We start from the raw sequence: 21,632 nt of genomic DNA, 5'->3' as shown, positions 1-21,632 counted from the left end.
ATCTCAGCAAGGTCTTATCTCTCTTTCACTGAGAGACTTAGGTATCAACTAATACCACAAAGTATTCTTGTTAAAGGGTCAGTAGCTGCCTCTCAGCTGCACTTGAGTTTCGTAGAATCACAGAATGTTTGGGATGGAAGGGATCTTAAATCCCATCCAGTTCCAACTCCTTGCCATGTGTTGGATGCCAGCCACCAGCTTGGGCTGCCCAGGGCCCATCCAACCTGTCCTTAAGCACCTCCAGTTACGGGGTACCCACAGCAATCTGTGCAGACTTGCTAGGTATGACTGATGATTGATATAGCATGAAAACAAACTAACTAAAAAACAGAATGAAGAGAGACATCAAGAAAATCAACTATTTTTTTATGGCCTCAGATGTTAAGTACATGCTAATTTATGTGCAATGCTCTTTGTCCAGAGGCAATCCCAGTTTGCCAATTATTAATATTACTTTTGATTAGTTCAGCAAATCTCAAAGGGTATTTGCTGAGTTAATAGTGAGCTGTAGGCATTATCAGAATGTGCAGAGATGTTGCTGAACTGTCTGTAAGTAATCCAATAGAGTATATTTGTAAAAAAGCAGTATAAATAAGAAAAAACGTTAAAATGCCCTATATTTTAATGACTTGGAGGATTGGGGGCACTTGTTTTTAAGGTCTTGCATTTTTCTAACCCGGTGAAAAGAAGTACATTTAAAAGTGCTTTAAAAAGCCCTAAGTAGCTAGGTTTTTACTTTTGCATTTAAATGATCTATTGACAATATCATTATAAGCAAACACAACAACAACAAAAAAATAATCTATTACTCACCTCAAGAATTCAACAACTAACCATTTTCTTATGCTGTGAGAGCCCTGGATTCAATTCCCAGTTATTTATGGCAGAGCTCTTCTTATCTGAAATGGCAGAATTTTATGGTTAAAATCATAGAGAGTCATAGAATGATGGAATCATAGAATCACAAGGTTGGAAAGGACTACAAGATCATCTAGTCCAGCCGTCCTCCCATTACCATTGCTACCACAAGCCAACAAACCATGTCTTGTAGCTCCTCATCCAGACGCCTCTTAAACACGGTGACTCCACCACCTCCCTGGGCAGCCATTCCAGTGCCTGACACTCTCTCAGAGAAAAAGTTTTTCTTTCTGTCTAATCAAAACCTCCTCTGGTTAAGTCTTTTAAAAGTTGCCTTTTATTCTTGTTTTACTCCATTTAAATAAATGCAGAAGGGGATCAGAGTATGGACTTGTTACAAACTATGTCCCAGGCATAACATTACCGTGTTTTTATAGAAGTATTTTTTATAATTGCAGCAGAACAAGGTGAAGCAAATGACATGAAATGGCAATAGAACTTCAACCTAACAGTGTTCTGAAAATAAATCTCAGACAGAGATAAAATCAGACAGAGGCTACCATTGTTTTGTGGGTACAAATGCTGTAGGTCAAGACCTGCTGCTGTCACAATAGGATACCTTCTGATGTGTGAACTGGTAACTACTTTGAATAGAAGCAGTAGGAGCTTGACTCACTTATGATGGATAGAGAAGTGAAACTTGCATCTTTCCTTGGTTCTTGACCACCAACACTCTGTAGCAAAAATATCTCTGTCTGACTTTTTACTTTTGCAGTGTTAAACAAAAACAACTGAAAATTTTTGATGAAATGATGTTCACGGTGGTTCATTAAGCTTTAAGGTAACAGAAAGCTTATTTGGGGAGATAAATGTATAAATAATAATAACAGTAGAAATAAGAATGGTATTAATAGTAGGAAGATCACTGACACTACCACCAACATATTTCATGAAGATCTTCACAGTTCTCAAAATAGCAGGAGAAAATAAAGAAGTACTCCAAAGAGCAATGAACAAACTGAATTCTTTACGTTCAGATATTGTTAAACTTGTTATATCTATTGTAGGGCACATTTAAGATTCAGAAGTGTATAAAACAAATAGGATTTATCAGTGAAGGATTAAGAAATCTCCATTTGTCATGGAACACATTTTGAAAAGTTCTTTTACCTTTGGAGATTTTGTTGTCTCCTTTGTCATCCTCACTTAGACTGTACAAGTCTGACAGGATTTATTTAAATCATGTTAATAATACACAAAGAAAATGGCTCATGAAAAAATTATGCTAAAACATCTGGTTCTCACAGAATGTTTTCTCTAGAACAACCCCAAGAATGAAGGTTCTATATGAAAAGTAAAAAGTGAAGGTGGAAATGAAATAGCCCTTCTGCAGTTTGAAGGATTCCTGGGGAAAAGACACTTATATAACATTAGATAAGATTTTCCTGTTTGTGGTAAGCAGCATAATTTAATTTAATTCATTGGCATCTTCTTCAATTTTGGATAGAATCAGGCACTTAATTTCACCAGTACATATCTAAATTAAATTAAAAGGTTGGAATTCTTTACACACTAAATTTGCTACTATATCAGCTAATGCAGAGGTACAAAACACCTATCAAGGACTGGGATATGAGTTAATACTTTTTGAAGGTGAAGAGACCATTTTCTCACTGCTCAACATCTTTAAGTCCTAACACAATACAGCAGCAGAATGAAGGTTTGGTATATGTGTGGGTCTTGAGTCATCTGTCATGCTGATAACAACAATATATAAAATATGTTGGTGATCAGATATAGAGAATATATTTTAAAAGCTATTAAAAATAGTATAAGGAGTTTTGAGATTGGAATATTGCTAGAAAATGCACTCATAAATTTGTGCATACAGCTTACAGTAGAAATAGTAAAGAGCATTTCCTCTAACCGTTAAATCTACTCTAATGTCACAGAAATGGATGTATGAATAACTGGATCATTGAGAATCCAAAATATTCCATTATAATATGAGTGCCATGCACTGCATACAATATACGTATTTCAACCAAACCGTTATACTGTACAAGTAAATTATATGGTACATTATAATAAAGCAAAAGTAATAAATCCAGGCCTGCAATTATTATGGTCAGTATTATTTGTCATTCTTTGTGGCCATTCTCCAAAGACTATGAGATTCTCATTGCCTCTTCTACACATAAATCAAAATGCATGTTTTTGCAGAGTTTCATATTTTGATTCTTCAAATAAGTCAATGTAGTGTTTGTGTTATAAGTCAAATAAAGCATGTATAGTTCATGCTCCTCAGCTTGAAAATGGCTTAAATTTGTAAGGAGCAGACCAGTGTTTCACAGCATCAGTTTGGTTGGGGTGATTAGTCTTGCAAAGCACAGATCTCTTGCTGCAAGTGAACCTTAAGTCTTGAATCTTATTTTCCAGAAGTGTCATATCTAAAACTATGACTGTCATGAATAAGCATATGTGAGAGATGTTAAAATCAGTTGAAGAATATAACAGTTTGATGAAAGCCAGATTCCTACTCATCTTCTGGGCTCTTGGAAAGCTTATCCTTGGAAAGTAAATTCCAAGATCACCTGCATGACTCTTACCTTGTCTGTGTTCTCTTCTTCCAAATAGTTTGTTCTGCATATTAAAATACCTCAGTTTATTCTGGTGTTTTGAAGAGCCCTGGTCTCTGTGACTGTTGTGTACAATCCCCTTGAATGTAATAGCTGAGCACTTTGCTGTATTTAATGGGATTTATCCCTATGAGACAAGACAGTACACTCAGAGCTCTGATAGTCTGAGAATGGAATATTTAGAGATCTTCCCAGTGTCACACAAAGTCTGAGAGAAAGCCGAAGAAGTGAACTCATGCTTCTCAAGTTCAATCTACTTTTTTGGCTGGTACCTGGAATGGTCCAGAGTGGGAGCAAATAGGATGATGATGGCTTAAACACACTTCATTTTCACTACTGACTGACTCCTTCCCTAATTGTATCACTCCTTGTGCTAATATGTAACAGATTGTCTTAACAGGACATGGTCCACTTCCCTGCAGCTTCATTACTTGGAAATTGTAATTGTAATGCTTCATTTGTCTTCGATGTTACTTCATAAGTGATGACTGAGACTTTATGGAGACTACCCTAATGTTTCTACAGTACCTCAAGTGTCACTTAGTACTGCTGCACTAAACAGGGTTGCTGCTGGTGCATTTTTTCACAGGGCTCTACAGTGAGAGTTGAAGACTAAGTAAATCATTGACCCTATGGACTGGGGTTCAGGCACTGACCTGAGAGTCACTGAGGGAAAAAAGTGGAGGTGTGGCAAGATGTGATTAAGAAAATTTAAACACACTGAAAAGAAATAGAATGATTTTTTGTTCTTTGGAGTATCTTGAGGTCAAGGCTTTTCTTTCTTAGAACTATGCTCTTGTATTTTCAGAGACAATCCTAGAATTGTAGAATGGCTTTGACTGGAAAGGAGTTCACAGATCATCTAGTTCCAACCCCCAGCTGCAGGAAGGGTTGCCAACTGCCAGATCAAGCACTAGACCAGGTTGCCCAGGGGCATGCAGGGATTTATGATCACCATGGTGAAAAAACTTAAATTAAAAAACAAGTGTTCTCATTGTCATCTTTTGAATTAGAAGTGCAGTAGTCAAATTTAATTTGAGAAAATGTAGATTTTTGAAAAATGTTTGGCTTCTCCACATTAAAAACATTTTAAAGCTCTTCTATGATTATTTTGATGACTCTTGTGACCTTAAGCACACACAGTAGTATCATCAACAGCTCAACACCTGTTCCAGTAGTTATTAGTTGAAGGAAAGGGATTATGTCTGACTTAGCAGCTCATTTCTGCTGTTTCTTCATCATCTGATATTATGTTTGGGTTTGTGACATCTCACATACAGGAATGGCATTAGGGATAATGTCAGGTGAGGGAAAAGTAGCAGGAGCAGGTGAGATTTTCAAAAGTGAATCTCATGTTTGTGTAGAAATGTTTATGAGCACAAATGTAGAGACTAGGAAAAAAGAAGTCATGAAAAGGTATAAAATAATATTATATGGCTGAAAATTTCCCAATGGGTGGTTTTCCAATTTTTTGGGGAAGTATCTGGGACTGAGGATCTGAATGCAGTTACATCTGAGTTGGCAAAGTACAGGAGAGAAGAAATGAGAAGGCAGCACACAAGTCTGAATTAATATTTCTCTCTTTATCTTGCCTTAAATTTCATATATGACCTCAATCACAATAAAGTCTAGGAGTTTGGGCAAACCTACAGCAGTGCAGACTGCTACAGTTCTTCTGTGAAGCTTCATTAATTTGTAGATCTTATGATATGACCTTAATAATATCTTTGAAATTATGTTTGATGCTTAGCACAAATTCAGAAAATGGCTTTGAAAGACATGACTGATTATGCCACATTTCCTTCATATAAAGAAAGCGGATATTTCTCACTCAAACATTCAATCCCCTATGATATTGTAAGTGTAACAGACATTGTCAGAATCAGAATCAAACCCACAGGATCAAGAACTGGAAAAGAGTAATTAAGTTATCAGATTAGAGGGGAAAGGAAGACACAATCTTAAAAGAATCACAGATTAATTGCAATGGGATAAAATGCTTCTTTTTTGGAGAGATGTGCTTTAGTGTTAGCTGTGTGTTGTGTTCAGTGGATGTGAATGTGTGAGACAGCATACAGTATGTGGACAGCTCTGAGCAAGGTAGGTAATGCTGAATTTTCTTGGTCAGAAGATGAGAGAGTGCAGGTGAAGAGAGAAAATGGGATACAATGAAGGGCTGAGGTGAGATGAGAGAGGAGTGGTTTAAGCCTCTTTCTGTTGCTGTGGATAAATCGGAAGAGTTCGCTGAATTACCAGTAATTCTGAAAGATTCCATTTTATTTCTCCTAGTAACAGTCATTACCTCAAGCACTTGTCTGGAGTGATAGGAGTGGGTATCACACCTTTCCTAGGGCTGGTGTAGGCAAAGCATGAAGGAGATTGTGACCATATTGTTGTTTCTGATGGTCAGTGGTAAGATGAAGCCACCTCCTTTGTCACAAGATCCATTCAAAGATTATGGATATAAAATAGAATTAATCCTTTCAGTCAGGAAATCTACACATTTATTCTCTTGAAGTGAAGAAGAAGAAATTATTCTGGATTAAATTTCTCAAGTACTCATGACAACTTCTACAGAATGTTACTAGTATTTGAAGACTTTGTTGTGCTGTGCTCTTCATTCATTACTTGGTCCTAGGACTATGTCTACAACAGGGCCATGCCAAACTCCATAGCAGTTCTTAGCATGTCACTGATGTGATCCTCGTGAGTTTTGTATTTGTTGGCTTAGCCCAACAATCAGCACATCTCAGAGGCTGGTACAAGCCAGAAAATGTTCCCGACAGGCAATTTTTCCATAGATACCCTGTTTTAGGAAAATAAGAAACTTCAGCTGCTTGGAAATAAATAGTGTTGTACCAGTCAATCTCAGGGAGGAGAATGTGTTCTAATCTATTTCCAATCAGGCTCTCTGTCAGGTGCATAATTTAAGTCCCTTCTCCATCCTTTCTCAGAGCTGGATAGATTGGGCTGGATTTTAGCCACATCAACATGGCTCTATTGCACTCATAACTCCTATTTAGAGGCATGACTTATTAAGTAGGACTTGGTGCTGTACTGACATATTTACTCAGCTTGTGACTGGTTTCTAATACAGACATATAGCCTTGGAACTCTCTACAGGTAAATTTCTTGGTATAAGCAAAAAAGTACTGAGTAAAAATAATTTGTGATTTTGGACTGTAAACTCAAGATGCCAGGAAATTTGTTGTTTAACTGAAAACCAAGCAGATAAATTCAACTAATTTATTTCTTTTTTTTAATTACAATTTGATTCAAAGTAATTCAGTAACTTAATTTTGCATATGAAAATATGATTCTTCCACCATTATGTTTATTCATAATATTTAATTTCTGTTTCTGCATTTATGAGTTGGTCTTGGGAATATCTTATCTTCATAAACATTTAGTTTGCTACCAGTATAACCAGCAAGATTAATTGATGATGTTCATGTAAGTAGCAAGAGTATTAGAGGAAATGGTCTCAAGTTGTGCTGGGGGAGGTTCAGGTTGGATATTAGGTAAAATTTCTTCCCTGAAAGAGCAGTCAGGTGCTAGAATGGGCTGCCCAGGGAGATAGTGGGTTCAGTGTCCATGGAGGTGTTTAGATGCTGCCCTGAGGGATGTGGTTTAGTGGGGAAAGGTTTTGGTAGATGGGCAGTTGAACTAGATGATCTTGGAGGACTCTTCCAACATGAGTAATTCTATGATTCTTACTGCAGGGAAATATATATGTTTTTTAGAAGTTAAGCATTATTGATGTAGCACTGTAAGCTGTCCATTGAGTTTCACCAGAGCTGAGATTCTATTTCAAATAAATCTGAACTTCCTCATTTTTTCTTTGTTTTCTGAGCACAAGTCTTATGAGGAGCAGCTCAGGGAGCCAGGATTGTTTAGCCTGGAGAAGAGGAGGCTCAGGGGAGACCTCATTGCACTTAGCAATTTCCTAAAGGGAGGTTGTGATGAGGAGGGGCTTGGTCTCTTCTCCCAGGCAACAAACAGGACCCGAGGAAATGTCAACAAGTTGTATCGGATGAGGTTTAGACTGGAGATAAGAAGGAACTTTTTCTCTCAGAGAGTGGTCAGGCACTGGAATAGCTTGCCCAGGTAGGTGGTAGAGTTGCCATCCCTGGCAGAGTTTAAGAAGGGTCTGGATAGGGAGGTAGGAGATATGGTTTAGTGGTTTTCTGTAGGTATGGTAAAGGGAGGACAGTTGGACTAGACGATGGTAGGTGTTTTCCAACCTTGTGTGCTTCTATGATTCTGTGATTCTATGATTCCAGGTCTCATGATAGACTTAAAAAATCTTGATTCTTAAAATTTTTAAGTATGGTCATTAAATAAATTATTATTCTTTCTCCTTCACAAAGTTTGAGAATCTGGTTAAGAGCAAGAGAATAAAGAACATTTAAGAAAGATAAAAGTCTGAAGTATGAATGTATATGACTCTGTTCACTGTTTAGTGCATTTAAATGTTGAAACTTGTCGTCATTTGTGACAGAAATCAGAAAATTACTGTTGTGCCTCTAGTAGACATAAATGCTTTATCAAAATAAGGAATCAAACAATGCTGTTCTGTTTCCCAGTACAAACAATAACAGAATTGCAATATTCTCTGAAAAGGAATAAAAAGTATAAACAAGTCTCTTAACGATTTAATAAAATAACTATTATTTTGAGTAGTTTTAGCAATAGCCACATTTCAGTGATGTTACTTTTCTTGAGCTAAAGGGTTTAATGATAAATTTGCTTGTAAGTATGTATCCCTGTAATATTGATTTGTGCAGAATTTGTCCAGATGAGTAGATGAAATTCAGTTGTTTTTGTTGCTTTTTCTTTTGAAGGCAATCCTCAACATTAGTCAGTTACTCATACACACAGATGTCAAGTGCCATATGCCATGCCCCGGGGACAACCTGCCTGTCCCCCAGCTGGTTTTTCAGAAGGACAAATCCTGTAAGCATTCTGTTATCTCTGTAGGTCCTATACGGATGGTTCAGAATACAAGGCATCTAAAACAGCCCAAAACATTTATGTTTGTACAACTGAGTCATCTCACATTTGATTAGATTGATCCAGTGGTAGGCAGTTGCAGTTGGTCCCATGATAAGCATCAATTAAGGAATTTATTGTAGCTAGACACTATGTTAATAGACTTATCTGGCCCAATGTGAGGGATTTTTTTATTTTTATTTTTTTAATTAAACAGTGTTTTCTGAAGGAAAATAAAGGAGGGAGAATGTAGATAATTTTTTTTTCAGTTTAAGAAATTACGCATTTTTTCATTCAGAGAGAATAAAGGTGGCACCAAATCTTTGCTACATTCTATGCAAGATGCAGAAGAAAAATAAAAGGAGAATTAAGATGAGATGGAAAGTTGCTTTTGGATCAATGCACAAGGCATGATTGAATGACAGTGGTACAATTGGACAAATCTTCGGTTCTGTAGCCAGGTTATATTGGCAAGAGGCTGCCTGGCAGAGTTAGAAATCTCTGCCTTATCACACTGTGAGGTATCCAGAATACATCTGTGTAAGAAGTTTTTCTCTGAGAAAAACTCATTTAGGGAAAGCAACAATTTATGCAACTCTCTCTCATTTAAACATAAACCAGAAAATCTATGTGGTTGAGGAATGGCTCACTGCCAAGGAAATATCAACAATAAAAGGGAGAGAAAAAAAATCAGCATTATATACCTGCTTTGCATTTTTACTGCTAACACAATTGTTGACATTGTAAATTGACTCTTAACATCATAAATGAGTTCCCTTGCATTGTAAAGTAAATCCCGCAGACTTTTATTGGTATCATAAATGGCTTCTTAACATGTAAATGGCCTTCCTCGCATGGCAGTGTAAATCCCATAGGTTTTTATTGACAAAATAAGTCATATAGCATATTACATTTTGAAATCATTTGTTGGTTTTCATTTAAAAACTAAATAAAAGTTTGAGGAAATAAAACACAACAATTTGCACATTTCTGTTTGTGTCCACCCTTGTTTTTCTTCTCTTTTGATAAATGTGCGATGTAAAAAAGGCCTGATAGTCTTTTCTTATGTTTAACTCCACTTTGCAAAATGGGATGGCTCAACAAGAGTTCACCAGACTTGCTACTTCAGCAGTAGCTGGCAAAGCTAATGAAAAGCAAAGAAGAAAATGTAAAATGCTAACTACAGTCACTCATATTTTGTTAGTACATTTTTAGCATTTTTTCCCATTAAAAATATGATGTAACGCAGATTATTGATTATAAAAGATCTGTTGTGTTGCTTGGATTGACCCTGAAATGTCTGCCTACCAAATTAACTGCACCCAGTAAAACTCCAGTATATTTTCAGACATAAATCACAGAATCGCAGAATTGCAGGAGTTGGAAGGTATCTAAAGAGATCGTTAAGTCCAAATCATAAAACATTTTGTAAATCTGGATGATCCGGTGCACCCTGCCCTCATTGTTTAAGCACACTACACATTCATAGAATCACAGAATCACTGAATCAAAGAATGGGTTGAAAGGGACCATAATGACCAACTAGTTTCAACCCTCCTGCTATGTGCCGGGTAGCCAACCACCACACCAGGCTGCTTAAAGCCACATCCAGCCTGGCCTTGAATGCCTCCAAGGATGGGGCATCCACAATCTCCTTCTGAAAATGGCATTATAAGACCCAAATCAACCACATGATCGACCCATTTGTCTATTCTGAAATCAAACTACATGAGCTCATTAAATCTTATGGTCCTGCCCTGTTGGTAAGAAACCTGACATTTTAATGTGATCAGATAGGATGCCAAAGTTTGCTGTATTCATGAGCAGTGCAGTTCCTTTCACGTTGGTTTGATCTTTCAGCTATGCCTTAATAAAAGCATCAGCAATCCTGATTTAAAGTAATGTATACCATGGCACTTTCCTTTTCGTCAGTAAAAAAGTGAACAGATCAAGATTTCTTCCACTTCAGTTCAGCTCTAATAAAGTTAATAAGACCACAAATGTTTTTTACCAAACCAGAGTTTTCCCAATGTGTAATTAATTAACATACACATTATACTTACTTTCCCTTGTCATTAATGGTCAGATATACCTTATTTTTAAGGTATAGATTAAAATCAATTGCCAAATGTATCCAGACAGCCCTCGCTTCAGTAGGCTGCTCAACTGCTTAAATATTTAAAAGTTTCTTTTAAAAATTGCCTTAGAGGAGAAAAGATTGTGTTATGGAGTTGGTCTGACTTTCAAAGTCAGGTCTTTAATCATAGTTAATGCTCCTTGTTATAGCAGATAGTAATCTGTACTTCTTATAAACCGACACTGCCCACAGCATGAAAATATTTCTGATCCAACTGATAAAAATTTATAGTGTCGTTCCTTTCTAAGTGTGGTGTCTGATGTCCTTTGTAGCAGGTATCTAGGATGTAAGGTAGTTTCCAGATGTACTTGAAATTAAGGAAGTTTCCAAATGCACTTGAACTTCGATGTGCATCAGTGTGCATTTTATTAATATAAATGCAAAGAGTTCAGTGAACATGTATGATACACGTTTGTGAGCATCCATTTTTTAGTACTTTGTCTAGGCAAGTTTTGAGAAGCTGCAAGGCTGAAGTTTCATCCAAACCTCTGGTCTTTGTTTTTCTTTTAAACCAATCTTATGATGAAGAACTTGCCTTTGTCTGAAATCAAGACCAGATTCTCAAAAACACCTTATTCCTAATTAGTTATGTTTCAGAGGAGTAGCTCAATGTAGCTCGTTGCTTCTAAAGGTCTGAACTCAGATAATGTAAATATCATATTTGAAAAAACTCTCTAGCATATACAGGGGGTTTTAAAATGAACTGGCATATAAGACATGCTTGCTTAGTTATAAACGCTGACTTTATTGTATGTTAATCAAGCAGTTGTTTTATATTTCTTCATCATAGCCATGGATAAGTGAACTTTCTGGAGTGGAAAGGCTACACATAACACATTGTGAGACTGAAAGATGCACTGTGCATTTAAGGCAGCCCTGAATGCTGTTTATATTCAGTATTTTCTTATCTTGGCACTCTATCATGCCTATTTTATACTCCTTACTTAAAAACGTTGGCTAGAACATTTCATTCAAGTCAGCAAAGTAAGATGCCTTCTACCACATTAATTAGTTTACTGTCTAAATCGCAGTGTGAATGTCATTGGTCATTTCTATTGCATATACCTGAGTCAACAACCTGATTTATCAGGCCCAGACTTACATAAGCAGTCCCAGTTTTGTAGACAGTGTCCTGCATAACTTCAGTGTTAGTCTGCTTGTAAGCCAAGATGGCCCACGTCAGCTGTAGACTTCTTCAGGTAATGAATGTGTTTCTCTGTGCCCCACATGTGGAAAAGTGCGGAAGCATCCTTGTGCATGTCTTGATTTGTGAAAAGCTTGTATAAAAGCTGGTGAATACACATTCCCTTTTCTTCTACTTTTATGACCGTGTCTTCCTGAAAGATCCATGTGCCATGAGAACTATCTGGTAGTGAACGCTGACTCCTTATCTGAAGAAATAATGGCCTGGGATACAAGAAGCACTTGTGTACCTGAAAGTCTAAGCGAAAAGAATGATATAGAAAAATATGTCACTTGCTCCAAAAATAATGCCTCCTGTTTATTTCCAGGGAAACTACAGCACAGTAGCACTACTTGTTAAAGCAAATTCTCAACTACCAAATACTGTTTCTCAACACATCCACCACCATTAGTTACACATTTTCTCAACCAATGAACAAGAGCCATCATGGACTTCTGATTATTGAATGGCTTTTCTTTTTTTTTAGCTAATGACTATGTAATATTAAACTGCTTATAAATCTAAAAGAAAAGGATCTAGGATTCCTATTGTCTACCAGGACACCCAGCTCCTGTCAGCCTCTGATTCCCAGGCTCTCAGTCTCTGTGTCATACAAATGATTGAATTTAGATAGTTTGTGGTCTTGCAAACTCCATTAAACAAATATTGAATTTTGAGCATCGTTGTTCTGATTAACAACATCTAAGGAGTTCCACTAAAAGGCTGTCCTCTTGCTTTGAGGCTTATAATCATGTTTCAGTCCTAATGAAGTCAGACATCAGGATGATTCACATGGTGATGAAGAAAAAACAACCAGATTAGCTGGAAACTTTTCAGCTACTGGGACCTCAAGGTCAAATTTTTGTATCTTAAATGCCTCATGGGTTTTGTACACTGCTATTTGCTGTGATCTGAAGATTACTCCTTGTCATCTATGCTGACTAGATGTCTCTTTGAATACTTTTTGGAACAAATGAAGGCACTGTCAGTGGATAGGTGTCCAGGAGGATGACCCCCATAAGCTTTCACTTATGTGTGCTCCCATGTAAAGAAAAACTTCCTGGTTATTGTGAACTGCTTCTGAATGGCCCTGACAGTGTCACATCAATCATTTCTGAGATCAAGACTGTGCCACATTTGTGTGTGTCTGATTGCACTGAGTAGCTTCCCACTGCAGAATACAACCAGTGCATTACATCTCTGCATTGGCTGTAGAAGGAGCCAAGACACACAGGGAACAGAAGTTCATTCATACAATTTTACTTAAAAATGAATATGTTTTCTGCCATGCCATGAAAGATGTCTGAAGGCACAGCACAGGAACTATTCCTTGTATGAAAAATCCTGAATATTCCCACCACCAAGGTTGTGACAGATATAAAAAGGATCAGAGAGTGAATTAGACAGACACATTGCAAAACCCTGTCAAAAAGAGAATTTCCTGGCTTATATCACTTCCAGAAAAGATATTTCTTATGATCATCTCCTGTTTCTTCAGTAGTAAAGATTGTGTTGGATGGGTCAATAGTAACTCACCGTGTTGCTGGAATGTACCGCAATGCTGTAAAAACAACAACAACAACAATAAAAACCCACTGTTAATAGAGATTTTTTTTTTTTTTATTTCATCAAAATCTAGTGAAAAATCTGTTATTCATGGGCATGTTGGTTTTCTCATATTTTCTCTTTGATTTTAAAATGCTAAAGTCAGAGGATCTCCAGGCAATCCGTTCTAACACAAAACTGATCATCTCCAAGTTTTGCAGCTAGAAATTGCTGCTACAGAAGAACCCAATTTCACACAACAAAATAATTACATTAATTATGTGAATTTTAAAGAACTGTAAATCAGTGTAAAATTTTGCACAATGGTCATATTCCTCCAAAAGTCCCAATGAACATAAAAAACATTCTGGTTAGGTCCATGGTATTCATCCAAATGTTCTCATGCCTACAGAACAGAACATAGGAACAAAATGTATTGAAATTGAAAGGTCAAAACTTCAACAGCAGATAAGATTTGAATTCTTCAGTGAAATGCAGCTTCTTTTGATTTAATGAAAGTTTTATAAAAAATAAAGCCTGAGACATCTTCATCCTATTAGACTGTAAACAAAGAATAACCCCTCTGATCTAATTTAATGTAAGCTATAACCTAACACTCCCTTTCTTTAGGAGTTTATTATCTGCAGGTGATGGGTTTTCTGCTGCACTTAATAGAATACTGTATTATCTATCCTCAGTTATCCTCCCTGAAACCAGTACATCATCAAGCTCAAATGTGCTTTAAAAGTGTAGAAAGCGGTTCAGGACAATGTCTCCTTCTTTTTGTAAACTTTAATAGAAGTTTACTTCTATTAAGTTTCACTTTAATAGACTCATAGCTCTACTTAGCCCTTTGCAAAGTGGAAGGATGTCTTTGCTTGGCTTGAGAAGAAATGTGTGACTTTGAAAACCATGCTAAGATAGGATGTTTCCTCCTCACCTTGACCTTGCAATAGCCACATTGGCTGTTCTCTGCAATGGCCAAACAAGATGCTCATGATGTGCTTTGTACAAGTCCAAATGTAGCTAGAGAAGGAATGCATATGAGGGAGGACATATTTGGAAATCCTAAGAAAAACACAGCTAACAGAGATATAGAACTGGCTGATGTACTCTTGAGACATTTTTCCTTTCAAATTAATTATTGATTTTGGTAAAATGAGTAGCTGTCTCAATTGCTAACATCCCCAAAGGATCATGAGATTCTTTACCTCAAAAGAAAAGCCAGCACCTTAAGAAACACTAAACCACAATAAACACTTCCAGAATAAAGTGAGAGTAGGAATTTAACATTCAGAAGGTTTGGGTTTTTTGTTTGTTTGTTTTGTTTATTATTATTATTTTAATGGAAGATTATTGTCTTGGGACAAAACAAACAAACAAATCCCTAGTCCCTTGCTTACCCTGTGAATTCAGCACCTGGGAACAGGCACAAAAGAACAAAGTTTCAGTTCAGCCATCAGAAGTAATGAAATTCTTTGCCTTTTATGTTACAGTATGCTCTGAACCGAACACCTGGACTGCTTCTAGATTTGAAATAATGGATTCAGGATAGACATTTTTCCTTTCACAGAAATAAGGACCTGGCAGTATCTGGTTGAGATGCTCACCTTGAACTCAGAGTCACCAGGAACCATGGCAAGCTGCCAGGTCAAAGAGGTAAATGGGGAGCATCACCAATACTGTCACACCTCTAACATAGACTACTAACACAGACTGGGAACCAAAGTGCTTAAAAACAAGAGTGAAATGAATGTGCTATACTGACATTTCAAATAGCCACACCCTCCCTTTCTTCTTTCAAAAGTCAGAGCAATAGGTTAGGTGCTCTTTCATTTTTCCTCATAGTTTAGGTGAAATTATTTCTTTTAATTCTGTAATTAGATCTGAAATCTAATGCCATGAGCTCAACATTATCCTTTTTTCTTAGAAAATCTAGAAACAGTGCAAAGATAGTTAAAAGATAGTACAAATTAACAACAACCTTGGCAGCAGGATTCAAAATATCGTACAATTACAATTACCTGCTTAGAAGATTTGTCCACTGGTGGATCTGCAGTCATCATTTCCCTGCACACTCTGACTCTATGACAAAGACAGTTGTCTCGGTAAATGAAACGTGTGTTGCATTACTTCTTGAATTATTTATATAATAAAATAACTACTTGCTAGAATGAAATCTATCACACCGAACAATAGCATTTAAGGTGAACTTGTAACTCCCATCAGATACTTAGGCCAGACTGGAGAGAAAGCATAGTATTTATTTACATATCTAAAATTATTAACTATGATAATTACAGGTTAAGATTAAAACTTCATTGTGTGAAAGAGGAACGAGTTGATAGTTTCTAGCCCAAAACACTCACTACTCAAATGGACTGTATCTGTAAACTCTTGGCCAAATGTTCTGCATGAGAAAATATAACATACATCATGATCAGATTCAAAGTGAATGGAAGCAAAATGTAAATGTGACTTATACAACCAACCAACCAACCAACTCAGATTTGATTAAGTATCATCTTCCCTTTCTTTGAATGTTCAAGGTTCTTTGCTCAGTCATATCTTGCTAAGAATGAGCAAAAGTGATTGCTTTTCTTCTTCACCAAGGCAAAAGATATCTGAAAAGCCAAGGCTATAGGAGCTATACAAAAACTTCACTTCTTCATGAGCTCTGTAATATTCTTCCTTATTTCCTCATCTCTCTCTGCCACAATGAAAGGCTCAGCAGGATTATACACTAAACCCCAAGCCCAAACACAACCCAACAACTTAAGACTGCCTAGTGGTTAAGCTAATATACAAAAAGATTGATTTATCATACGCCACCAGTGATATTTGGAGATACACTTATATGGTGACTTCTACAAAACAGATTTATCACTGACACTGTTAGAATCTCAGTAATGCCATGCACATGATTGCACCCTCCATACTTGTTTCTCTAACCCAACATTGTTGAGAAGGAAAAAAAAGGAAAAAGAAAAGACAAAGTAGACAATATGAAATAGCATAAACTAAACTTCCTTCTGTTTTTCTCCTTCCTCAAACAGGGAAAAATTTTAGTCAAAGATGGTTTAGCATATATCCAGCCTTGCTACCTTTTAAATATTTAAGAGCCTTGAAATTTTCACCAACAAAATTCTGGCTGTTTGTGTAGATAATATTCATTTCAAATGTAGTCTCCTCCTTTTGATGGTCTTTGCCCACAGTGCTCTGTTATATTGTGTGCTCTTTTATAGTGTGTGCTTTGTTTGTACTCTTGAGGGAGTTGGGTGTTTTTTTTGCCTTCATAGATGCCAGTCCAAATTGCACTGACTGGTTGTGTTTGACCATCAGGACTGACAAACTGTGACTTAAATGGGACATTGTTAATTTTTCCTTAGACAGGGAAAGGTCATTTCGAATTCAGAGGCCTGAACTGAAATGATCCATAGAATCTGAGTTATTGGTTTGAAGGTTAACGTTTCAGTGATGTATGTTGTCATTAATATGATTAATATTTGCTTTGTGATTGTCCAGTAATAACTGCAAAATCGAGGCTGAAGTTGGCTGTTGTTTTCTAAGCCAAAACAATGTTATAAAAAAAGAGAGTTTGAAAATAATTGTCAAATGAACCTGTCCTGGAGCCAGTGTCCCCAAACATGGGGACAGGATTTCAGAAAGACACTTGATATTAAATGTAAAAATAGGCCACTGACCCTGATGGCCTTCATAATCACAGTTCCCTCCAACTTCCTTGAGGTAGTTTTGCTCGTCTAACCTTATAAAAGAGGATTTTTGAGTTATTTGCCTCAGGATGAGAATATCTCCTGCAAACAAAGGGATGCATTTGCCCATGGAAGACCTCGTCTATATAAACAAACAGGGTTACACTCATGAGGTCAAGTTTCCAAGAGCTGGATAGTGATGTTTTTATCATTCACATTGCGTAGATATTAATTCTATCCTGGTTGTTCTTACAACAAACAAAGCAAACAACAGAACAAATTGTGCAGGCAGTTATGAAGATTATTCACCCCGAGGACCTATCTCATGAACCATCAGCATAAAGACGGCACTAAGTGCATATATTGATGATTTAGGCAGTTTGACACTACATGGGATTTACTTGCTTAAGCAAATATCCTGTATGCTCTTTCTGTCCCAGGGTACACAGTGCATATTCTCAGTTTCACAGTACAAAAATGCAATTTTTTTAATGCTGAGACAGAACACTTACATTACCTCAGCAATCTTATTTCTTATCAGAAAAGAAGCATGAAGTTATAATTTTCTAGAGTTGTTATTAAGTTAATAGAGTATTAAAGAAGCCTAGTTTCAAGAAATCACGTTGACATTTGAAGATGTGTCACAGTTTTACATTACGAATATAGATACTGGGATTACCAAATTTGTTTTAAATTGTGTTTTATATAGATTGAAGGAAATGATTATAGTTTAAGAACACATGAAATAGGAGTGATTGACTAATCTGAGAGATTTAAAATGGTCAACGTCCAATAATCCAATTTTGAAGTCATTTTTTCTTAGCACAGTTGTGTTGTTACAGAAAAATTTCACTTTGCAATGGCAAGGAATACATAGCAATATACTTTGGAATAAGCTTTCATTAAATGTATTTTATTCATATCTTATTATACTTCATTTGTTCTAATGTGCATATTATTCTAGTTTGAAATGTTTTGACTTTCCATGGGTTGAAAGCATTCTTCATCTTTGATGTATCAGATATCTATCACTAGTTCCTGCATGAGGTAACTCTTCACTAGTTATGTGGCCAGTTATTCTCAAACTTTTGCTTACACTGTGTGTTTTTAACCTAAGGATTGCTTCATTCTAAAGAGATGGAATAATTTCAGCCAGTCTCACGTTAACTTCATGACTTCTCAGAAAGACATTAAGAGAATTTGATTATTATTGCAGATTTGCAAGCTAGTATATATATTAATAAAAGCGCCCAAAACAAACACAAATAAGAAGAAAAATATACTTGAAAATCTGTCATCTTGATATCTGTACATTTTCTTGTGGAAAGTAGTTTTCTGATCCACTTACATTCCAGTCCTGCATAAGCAGCTAATATATAGTAACAAATACTTTTTGACTAAAGTAAAATGATCAAAGAGTAAATCACAGCAGATTTTTATAAAGCAAATATTGAAAACATAATGTTTAATTTGTAGAAATCATGTGGAGCTGTGAGTTCAAGCTATTCCTATGAACTCTTCTCTAAGATTATAAATAGATCTACAGAATATTCTACTGACACTTCAAAGTTGTTTTTGTTCATTTCTCCCCTTTTAGGGGCAGCAGCCTCTATCACGGATAAATCTAGATAACCCGATTACAGGTATTCATAGCTATAGATAGAAAATAAAGAATATAGTTCTTGAACACTGCTTCTAAGTCGAGGAATCATCAACTGATCTGATGTTCTGGCGCAATAAAAGGAGGTCATTTGATTTCCCTTTTTTAAACTGGATTGTAAGAATTTGGACTTGGCACTCAAAATTGTTGTCTGAATTCATACTGATTACTTCCTGAATGAGGAAATGTTGCATTACTGACTTTTCCATGTGGTTATCCTGAAATGCTTATCAGTTTTTAGCAGTAACAGGATAAAGTTGTTTTAACTGTTAATTAATTACTTATTGCCAGAATCTTTATACAGTGCAATGCTGTAACTAGATTTCTTTGCTACAGGCAAGTGAATTAATTTTTAATGGACTGTATTTCAGAATCTAATAATGAAACAATATTATTTAATTATCAACAGCAAATGCTGAAACAATTTCTGGGCAGTACACAGTACTTAGGAAAAACTAGCAATTTATCTTTCTAGAGACTTTATAGATCCTTCCCCACAGTGTAAATACCAAGTAATGCCTCTGAGGTCTGTCATGTCTCTTTGCTGCTTAGGCTTTTCCATTGTACTTCTAATTTGATGTGTTGTGTCTGTAACCCACAAGAAAAATCACACTGCAAATAAACAGCTGACAGTGAAAATGACTTAGCTGGTTTTCTAAGGTAATAAAATAAAATATCTGAAAAGCACAACTTCTCGCCAAGCATAGAGTGCTGTACTAGAAATTGTTAAAATCGTGCCTTGATATTGCACAAAAAATGAGAAAAAAAAACAACACAAGAGACTTTTCATCTATGTTCAATTTTCTGAAACAGTCATATAAGTCCAAGTGTTTACAATACAGAGAAAGTTTAGTTCTGTGTTCACTTTTAGACTTCAGCCTAGTATTGGAAGGGTGAATCTGCACTCTCAGAGACTTGGTCTACATGGTTGATGGTAGAAAGAAGGGAATGACATGGAACTGCATCCAGGTAGGGTCAGATTGGGTGTTAGGAAAAGGTTCTTTACCAAGGATGTTTGGTTAATGGAACAGGACAGTGGTCACAACGTCAAGCTATCAGACTTCAAGAAGCATTTGGACAATGCTCTCAGATATAAGAACTGAAATTTGAGTGGTTCTGTGCGGAGCCAGGAGTTGGACTCCATGGTCCCTTCCAACTTGGCATGTTCTATGATTACATGCTCTGATGTTGTTGGCAGTCCAAGTTGGTGATACTGGAAAAAAACTTCAATCCAAAAGCAGTGTGGATTTTTTAGAGTGTGTGGATTTTGTTTAGAGTGTGTAATATGGTATATATTTCCTCCAATTAGGCTTCCTCAACCAAAGGTTGGTGTTTCTGCCATCTGCTCACATAGTTTTTATTGCACAGAAAGGCAGCCGAGCTGCATGCAGCTACTTACAATATAATGAGAAGATACTGACATGAATGCGTAAGTATTGACTCTCACTGTAGAGAGAACATCTGTACCAGTGTTTATACTAAAAAAACTGCATTCTGAATTTCACATCTGGAAGAATCTAAACCACTTTTGAAATCATATTTATAATTTGTTATGTAATTTGCTGTATTTGAGCTGGAAAAAAACAAAGGAGAAAACCAGCAACATATAAAAGTAAAATTAGGCAATACTGTTAAATGTTTCAACCAAACATGACATTATTAACATTCACAAGATTCTCAGGTACATTCTTCTGCCTAATCTTTTATGAAAACAAGCACAGATATGCTCCACAAAATGAATTCTTCTAAAATATCTTCTGAACTGCATATCCCGACACCATAACTTTAATTAAATAGCAACCGAGATTATTTTCTGCTATGAAAGCGAGAGAAAAAATGCTGCCAGTTCTTTTTGATTCCACAGTACTTGAAAGTCAATCTGTTCAGAATCTTCTGAATTTATAACTGATCCCCTTGATTCACTGACTCCTTTTAGAAAGTAAGGGTTCCTCTTAAGACTGAAGGTCTTCCTTCTGTCCTTCCCTCTGTCTGATGCTTACCTTTGTGCTTTTGTCTTGTTCTTTTGCTTAGTTTACACAGCTAAATGCATTAAAAAACATGTTTCTTCTTACTTCAAAGAAGTTGAGGCCCAGCTGATTTTAACATAATGCCAATGAGCATTTCAGAAATATCCCCACAAAGCACTGAGGGCTTTTTTCCAGGTGTTTATTTTCCTTCAAGATATCCATGAATTGGTTAGTAAAAGATGCAGTGCTTAAACAGGATTTAAACGTTGCAGATGTTTATAACATTTGCACTAACAAAATCAGTCCATTCAGGACATGCACCCCGAGCACCGTTTCACTGTTGTCCACACTGTTAAGATGTTACATGTGCTGTGCTACCAGCACACCAACATCAACTCCTGGGTATTACTTGGACTGTGGACAGTGTTCTTGGAGAGTTCAGGTTTGGATGTAGTACGTCATGTCATTTTGCTGTGGAATCAGAGACCAGGACATCATACAACTTAGTTATTAGTAAATTTGTATAAAGAATGTACAACTATTAAAACCTATTTACTCAAGAGGAGCAGAGAAGGGAGTCTTCCCAATGCCATTGGTTACTTTATGATACAACAGATTTGAATTACCATAATTTGCAAAAACAGCCCCTAATTCTACCTTTTAATAAGACAGTTGTCATCCAAAGAAGAATTTCATTGTCATCAGCATTATCCTTGGCAATATCTGAGAAAGAAAATAATGAATCATCGTAAGTTATTCAATGAAACAACAGAAGGAAAATGTTTGTGCCACCCACAAAGGGAGACTTTGAACCTCAAAGTAGGTATTTATTATCTTCCATCTCTTAAGCTGATGTAGAGAACTGTTAGCATTTTCTTGTAGCTATTCCCAGCTCAGCTGTCAGCATACTTCTACTTGTCACATCTGATGCTTTTATG

General features: G+C 36.3%; 1 long non-coding RNA gene across 2 annotated transcripts in view; it reads right to left on the bottom strand.

The window, feature by feature from the left end:
- Positions 1-815: 815 nt before the first annotated feature.
- The window catches only part of LOC140251829 (uncharacterized), a 328,692-nt gene continuing 307,875 nt past the window's right edge, over positions 816-21,632 (bottom strand). The window contains exons 7-8 of one of the 2 annotated variants that reach the window (XR_011903473.1): positions 21,352-21,417; positions 15,409-15,439 (exon numbers count right to left, since the gene is read on the bottom strand). This is a non-coding gene — a long non-coding RNA (uncharacterized lncRNA). Of the gene's footprint in view, positions 900-15,408; positions 15,440-21,351; positions 21,418-21,632 lie in introns of those variants that run through there. The other variant, XR_011903474.1, reaches the window with a different exon arrangement.

Source organism: Excalfactoria chinensis, chromosome 4, assembly GCF_039878825.1.
Source record: "Excalfactoria chinensis isolate bCotChi1 chromosome 4, bCotChi1.hap2, whole genome shotgun sequence".
In the NCBI taxonomy this organism is placed as follows: Eukaryota; Metazoa; Chordata; class Aves; order Galliformes; family Phasianidae; genus Excalfactoria; species Excalfactoria chinensis.
Note: the sequence above shows the minus strand (reverse complement) of the source record. Positions and strands in the feature narration are given on the sequence as shown.